The sequence below is a fragment of the Helianthus annuus genome, chromosome 8, assembly GCF_002127325.2.
Source record: "Helianthus annuus cultivar XRQ/B chromosome 8, HanXRQr2.0-SUNRISE, whole genome shotgun sequence".
NCBI lineage: Eukaryota > Viridiplantae > Streptophyta > Magnoliopsida > Asterales > Asteraceae > Helianthus > Helianthus annuus.
Genome location: NC_035440.2, coordinates 65818737 through 65825928, shown reverse-complemented (window position 1 = coordinate 65825928; position 7192 = coordinate 65818737). Strand labels below are relative to the sequence as shown.

The 7192-nt window shown below is 41.7% G+C and overlaps 1 non-coding gene across 1 annotated transcript; it reads right to left on the bottom strand.

Moving 5' to 3' along the window:
• Positions 1-5024: 5024 nt before the first annotated feature.
• LOC118481416 lies at positions 5025-5131 on the bottom strand. Its single transcript, XR_004865623.1, has one exon. It is a non-coding gene; the product is annotated as a small nucleolar RNA R71 (small nucleolar RNA).
• Between the last annotated feature and the right edge of the window lie 2061 nt (positions 5132-7192).

Sequence of the window (7192 nt, the reverse complement as noted above, 5' to 3'; positions counted from 1 at the left end):
GATCCTATATGCTGAGGATGGGATCCTGCTGGCTGGAAGTATGAACCTGATGCCTGAGTCATTGCTGATGATCCGTAGTGCACTCCTTTTGGTCCTCCCACATATTGAACATCTGGAACCACTGAAGGCTGAGAAGATACAACCGGAGTATCGAAATTCAAAGATCTAGGCATCAGTGGGGAATGATCTTCTGCCGATCTCTTTTGTTTCTTGAGGTCACCAATTTCTTTAAGAATCCTTTCGTTGGTCTTATCCTACTGCTGTATATGCTCCTTCATCTGCAAAATTAGAGTAAACATGTCACTAGTAGTAGGAGTATAAGAGGCAGAGGAAGTTGGAGGTTTTAAGAAAATGGGAGTTGGTTTCTTCTCGGCATTTTTCTGAGGTCCAGAAGCTGGTGGAGGCAAAGGTGGAATGCCCTGAGATGAATTAACTGCAGACATCGCAGTAGAAGTATTCTTTGATGATGAAGCCATCTGCTTGGATGCAATGAACCGAAATGATCACGAGAATGAGAATCTTTATGAATGAAGCACCAATTGCCCCACGGTGGGCGCCAAACTGTTTTGGTAAAAAATCAGACAAGGATAATGCAACCAAACTCTCTGTTACGGGGTATGATGCTTGAATTGGTAAACAACAATGAGGATCACTTAGAAATGTATTGCACAAGTGACACAAAGATTTATACGAGGAAAAAGCCCTTGATTAATGAATGATCTCCGACATAAAAAACCTCGGGTGATGGAAACTACCGATCACCAACTCAAATTAAACAATAATTCTTTACAACTTTGGATGATAGCGAGCTAGGTACAAGGATCACTATAGTGTATCGTGTAGAAATGTGTGAAAATTGCTAAGTGTTTTGCCGTAAGCTGTTGAGTGCAGTTGTACGAGTGTGTGTAGCCAAAATTAGCCAAGTGTTCTAAAACTAGCTCGCTACCCCTTTAAAAATAGAAGTGAACTATGCTAACTAACATCCCGCAATTCATGCAAGTCTTCCCACGACTCCATAACGTCCATTTTCAGTCAAGCACGTGTGGAATAACCGTGGAATATTCTTCAGGGACGTTGCCAAGACTAGGTCCAAGCTGTTACTCCTGCAAAACAATACCGAATTCAAAGTGAACAATCGTTAGTATAAGGATCCTTAGGATGAACCATGATCCTGATCCTGAAGCACTTCTGAGGATCACTATCTGTCACAGAAGTAAGGATCACTAAACAGGATAACACATGAGAATCACAGGTCATTAGGAAATCCTCCCCTAACACTGCTGAAGTGGGCAATGAAGGATAATTTAGACGAGGCCTGAGCCCACTTTTTTAGGATTTGTGGTTTTTATTTGGTGGTGTTTTTATTTTGAACAATTATGGTCTGTAATAATCTCTGAACAATAGGTTTAGGTTTAAGTATCACTAATCCTTGGAACAATAGGAGGTGGAAAAGGTGGATGGGTCCTTCTTTTTCATGGACGATGAAGCCTTTACACCCCTCGCTTTTATTTTTCTACACTTTATGAACTCTTAGTACCGGACACCCTACATCAACCCGAGTAGTTGGGCCACAGTTTACTAGCGAAGCACGGGTTGAGCTTTTTGGTAAATTTTTACAGGGTTTTAAATTATAACATTTTGACTATACTTGGTGTTGTACTTTTGTCTTTATAGTTTTGTTCTGATATGTTTGTGTTTCCACATTCAAATAGGTTATTTGTAAAGATAATCAGTTTTAAAAAATCTAAGGTTGTTGAAAATTTGCCAATTATCTTTCACAACAACTTTAGAGAAAATCTGATTACATATATGAATATGGATCATATATCCTTAATTGAAAGGTCTAGGGTGTAGTCAATGAAACAAATAAAACTAAGTACAAAACATACCAGAGAACCCAAGTTAGGATCCTATATCCTTGAGACTTACAATAGTATAAACAGACCAATGAAATTAGTTAAGGTTTAAGGATTCAGGATCCTTATTGATACAACTTGCAAACCTTTAAAGCTCCAAGAACCTGTAAAAAAGAACTTGGGACTAAGCCAAATAATCTGGGGATAAGCCCGTTATAGACTTGGGACAAGCCCATATAAAAACTTGCAAACCTTTAAAGCTCCAAGAACCTGTAAAAAAGAACTTGGGACTAAGCCAAATAATCTGGGGAGAAGCCCGTTATAGACTGGGGACAAGCCTAAAAACCTTAGGGTCTGTCCCAAACTAGGGATAAGCCCAATCATGAAAATGCCAAAACCTTAGCTAAAATGAAAATGTTAGAAACCTTAGGATAGCGGATGTATGGTACGTCTACCATTATACTTGAGATCCTACATATGGCCAACAACAATGAAATTGTCAGCCACTAAGTGTGTACTGGTCCCATTGCCTCGAATCATACTTGGATAAACGTGCGCTACTGGCGGGGTGTCAAAATTCATTTCACATGAAAGGTGAAAACCTTTAAACCATAGAAGGTATATGATGTGTGTAAAATGCAACATATAAATTACATCAAATGAGGCATAAAACTAACCCTTTTTAAGTACTAATGTTGGAAAAAGTGTGTTTTTGTCTTCCTTTTGTATTTTCAGGATTAAATGAGCTCAAATTAACAAAAGAAGCAAAAAGACAGCTAAATCTAACATAAATACAAGAAAAGGAACAAAAGTGGATCTGCCTGACCCCTCAACAGCATCCTCCCAAGCAAAACAGAGAAGGCAGAAGACTGAACACGCCCCGTGCTCAGCGAGCACGGGGCCGTGCCCAAGAAGCAGCAGAAAAGACAAACCTGTAGAAGCTTCTATTGCTCACCACGGGGCCGTTCCCAGTGAACACGGGGGCGTGCCCAAAGTACTGCAGGCGCATTAATTGTAATTGCGAATTACAATTAATGAGGAGAGATAGTGTCAGACGGGCACGGGGTCGTGCCCAGCGGACACGGGGCCGTGCCCAGGCCTCTGTTCAGCCTATAAATAGGAGTGCTTGGCTTCATTGCAACTCATCCCTTGGCACACCACCCCTCTCACACTTCATCCACCACCCACCACCATCACAACACATCATCCACCACCATCATCCATTGTCCATCATAGAGTGTGTGAGTCGTCTCGGGATCCAAGATTGATCGTAAGAGTTCTTGACAATCAAGGCCATGTTTGCCTAAGTCTCTTACATCACTTGGTGAAGACAAGTGTTTAGTATAATACTTTTTATTTTTAATCTTTTGCACTTTTTATTTGGTTTTGTATTAATGACTTTAATAACTAGTTTCTTATGTTGAAGGTGACTTTTCCTTATCGTTTGTCCGTGGTGTCTTGGTATTATTTTACTGTCTATATAAAATAAAAGATTTTCACCATTCATATCTCCACGGTCTATATGGAGGTATGTTGGCTACCTGGTCGGGGGTTAAGGGAATGGTTTGGTAAGGGTCTTGCCCTTGTTCAGCGTTTAGAGGTCCTGCAAGGGACCTGGGTCAAATTTAGTAGGATCTCCTTCAATACCCAAAGGTATTGGATGGCGGGGATCCAAACTCTTTGACCCCCTCATAAGTAAACTACTATTAATACTATAACCCAGCTATTTAGGACTGTATCCCTGCTGACTCAGACTACTTAGTCGAGGGTAACGTCACCTCCAAAAGAGGGGCCTACCACAATTTGCATTAATAACTTAATTCATTATCTTTCAATAATCCGACCCTTTAGGATTGTATCCTTGCTGACTCAAACTACTGGGTTGAGGGTAACGTCACCTTCAAAAGAGGGGCGTACTACAATAACTAAGATAATCTCTTAAACAAGTGCAAAAGTGCGAAAATAATCAAAGGTTATACTAATACACGAGTCGGATCCAAGTGATTCATCTTGTCTATCTGTTTTTTTTATTTTTATTTTATTTTTCAGCATTTAGTTATTTTTATTTTCTTAGTTTAAAATCTTTTTCTAACATTTTGATTTGATTAGACGTTGAGGGTAAACCGGTATTAAAAGCTCTTATGTCCTTGGAGGACCTCGGTGTCTTACCAACACTATACGACGTCCAAGTTTGATAAATTTAAAACTTGGCTAAAAAGTGTAAAAAGGGCTTAAAAATATATATCTAAAATATATTACACTACACACGCATCATGTTTTTGGCGCCGTTGCCGGGGACACAAGGATTTTAAGAAAGTTAGGAATCAACGGCCTAATCATTTTTTTTATTTTCTTTTTTTAATTTTTTAGGATTTTCTTAGTTTTTCAGCTTCTGCAGAGCTCAGCATGGGTCGTGCCTGGTCGGACACGGGCCGTGCCCAGCAGTGTTACTGGCAGTTTTTAGTTTTCCGAGTTACAGAAGGCTGACCACGGGGCCGTGTCGGTGCAACACGGGGCCGTGTCCAACTCTCCAGTAACAGGGATCCGGAAAACAATCACTGTAACTCCGACCACGGGCCGTGTTCACTGAGCACGGGGCCGTGGTGAACCTTCTAACCAACATTCTTTTCTGTTTTTGTTGCAGGACTTGGAACCAGACGCCATCTCTACGTAGTGTATGAGCTCCAGTTCTAATAAAGACATAAAAGAACCTCTAGAAGAACCCGAACGCTTTCTCAGAAAAAGACTAAAAGCTAAAAGCCAAGAGAAGGTTTCGGGGAACCCACTTCCAATGGCGGACCAACGTACCCTCATGGATTATCTACGACCCACCGTAGGTAATCTCGGCGCCGCTATCAATGCACCGAATGTTGAAGCCAATAACTTCGAACTTCGGCCACATTTGATATAGATGCTTCAGAACTCCGCAACCTTCCATGGGCTTGCGGACGAGGATCCCCATCTACATATTACTAATTTCTTAGAAATATGTGATACCTTTCGGATCAATGGAGCATCAAATGACGCCATCCGCCTTCGAATGTTTCCTTTTTCACTAAAAGACCGGGCAAAAGCTTGGCTTAACGCCTCCCAGCTGTATTGGTAAACACCTGGGATGAACTAGCCCAAAAATTTCTATATAAGTATTTCCCTCCCGCTAAAACGGCTAAATTAATGACTGAAATTAATACATATTCACAAGAGGATGGGGAATCCTTATATGAAACTTGGGAAAGGTTCAAGGAGCTATTGCGAAAGTGTCCACATCACGGTCTTGCGATGTGGCAACAAGTATCCACTTTCTATAATGGGTTGTTGCCACACACAAGGCAAACACTTGACTCTAGCTCCGGGGGACTTTTAGGTAATCGCCGCCCGCATGAAATATATAATCAAATTGAGGAAATTGCTCAAACCAATTTTCAGTGGCACACTCCCCGAGGCAATAAATCCATTGCCCCGGGCGCCCATAAGGTTGATGAAAGCACTTCTTTACAAGCCCAAATCGAGGCCCTTTCTTCGAAAATAAAAAAATTGGAAATGACAAAAACGGTCTTGGTTATGGCTTGTGAAGGGTGTGGTGGGCCACATGAAAATTGGAGTTGTATGAAAGAAACAGACGATCAACAAGAATCGGTAAACTACATTGATAATAGACCTAGGCCGTCGGGTCCTCCAACGGGCACCTACAACCAAGGATGGCGAAATCACCCTAACCTTGGTTGGAGAGAACCCGGCAATAGTAGTAACCAACAAAACCAACGAACGAACTTTCAACAACCAAGAAACGAGTCACAAAATTTCCCTCAACAACAAGGTGGACGAGAAAGGCTTGAAGATACTATATCTCGCCTCATCTCCGACACTGAAAAGAAAAACTCGGAGAGGTTTCTACAATTAGAATCAAATTTTAGAAATGAACAAGCTAGTATTCAAAACATCGAAAAACAAATAATTCAACTAGCACAAAATTTCTCCGAGAGACCACAAGACGCGTTACCAAGCAATACCGAAACAAACCCAAAAGCGCAAGTTCATCTCATAACATTACGGAACCGCACCGTGGGTCCTACGGAAGGCCCGCCGCCTACCGAGGAGACCATAACGCTGCCCCTACAAGAGAAGGGTTCCCCTCCCTCACCAGAGCCTACCAAGGCTCCTCGAGTTCCGTACCCCGGTAGGTTAATCCGTCAAAAGACCAATGAGCAATTCGCAAAATTCGAAAGTCTACTAAAACAATTGCATGTCAACATTCCTTTCATTGACGTCCTAACCCAAATGCCTAAATACTCTAAGTTCATGAGGGACTTCCTCACTCATAAAAGGAAAATTGAAACATTGCAATTAGTTAACTTAGGCGAAGAATGCTCTGTCCTCGTACTCAACAAACTCCCCCAAAAGAAAATCGATCCCGGAAGCTTCACAATTCCTTGCTCGATCGGGGACTCCCCCGTTCGTAATGCACTAGCCGACCTTGGGGCTAGCATTAATGTTGGTGCACAATGTCTGAAGTCTGCGTCTTTGTAATACTAGATTAATGTATAGGGTCTAGATAGGTCTTTTTGTGTAATTACAGGGGGTTAAAATGTAATTTTATGTTTGTCATGTTGTAGGTCCGCTTTTGTGGCATGTGTCCACAAAAGCGAACCAGCTTTGTTGTCTGGTCCGCTCTTGTGGACATGTCACATGAGCGGACCGCGTAGCCTATATATACCCCCTGTTGTCATTTCACTTGTAACGTTGTCTGAGATCCCACGTCGAACTGCTGTCCGTACGGCAAGCGTTATCAAGTGAAGAAAAAGTATTTTAAGTGTGAATTCTCTGTTTCTACTCCATTCTTTTACGGTTTTCTTTGTATCATGCTGAAAATGTGTTTCCGCCACATTTTCAGTAAGCACTAGCTCTGATTGACTCACTCGAGAGGTCAAAATTGATCCTACAATTGGTATCAGAGCCAGTTGCGAGTTAGTTTGCTAGATACGAAGCTTTTTACACGGACTTTTGTAGATTTGGACTGTTTGAACGGTGGAAATGGACTGAAATTTGGACAACAGGTGTAAAATACACTAATAACAAACCCTTGAAAGATTCAGATCAAAATACGGCCTAAAAGTGACATAAAAACCCTCGTGAAGTAGGTCCGCGTATTTGTCAGTCTTTTGGTTCGCTTTTCTGGTCCGCTCCTACGTACAAGTTGTGCTGGTTCGCTCCTGATTTTTGTTCTGGTCCGCTCGAAATGTCTGTTTTGGTTGCTGGTTCGCTCGTCTGGTCCGCTTGAAGAGCAGTTTTTCAGGTCCGCTCCAAAGATCATTTGTTGGTTCGCTCGAAGTGCAAAT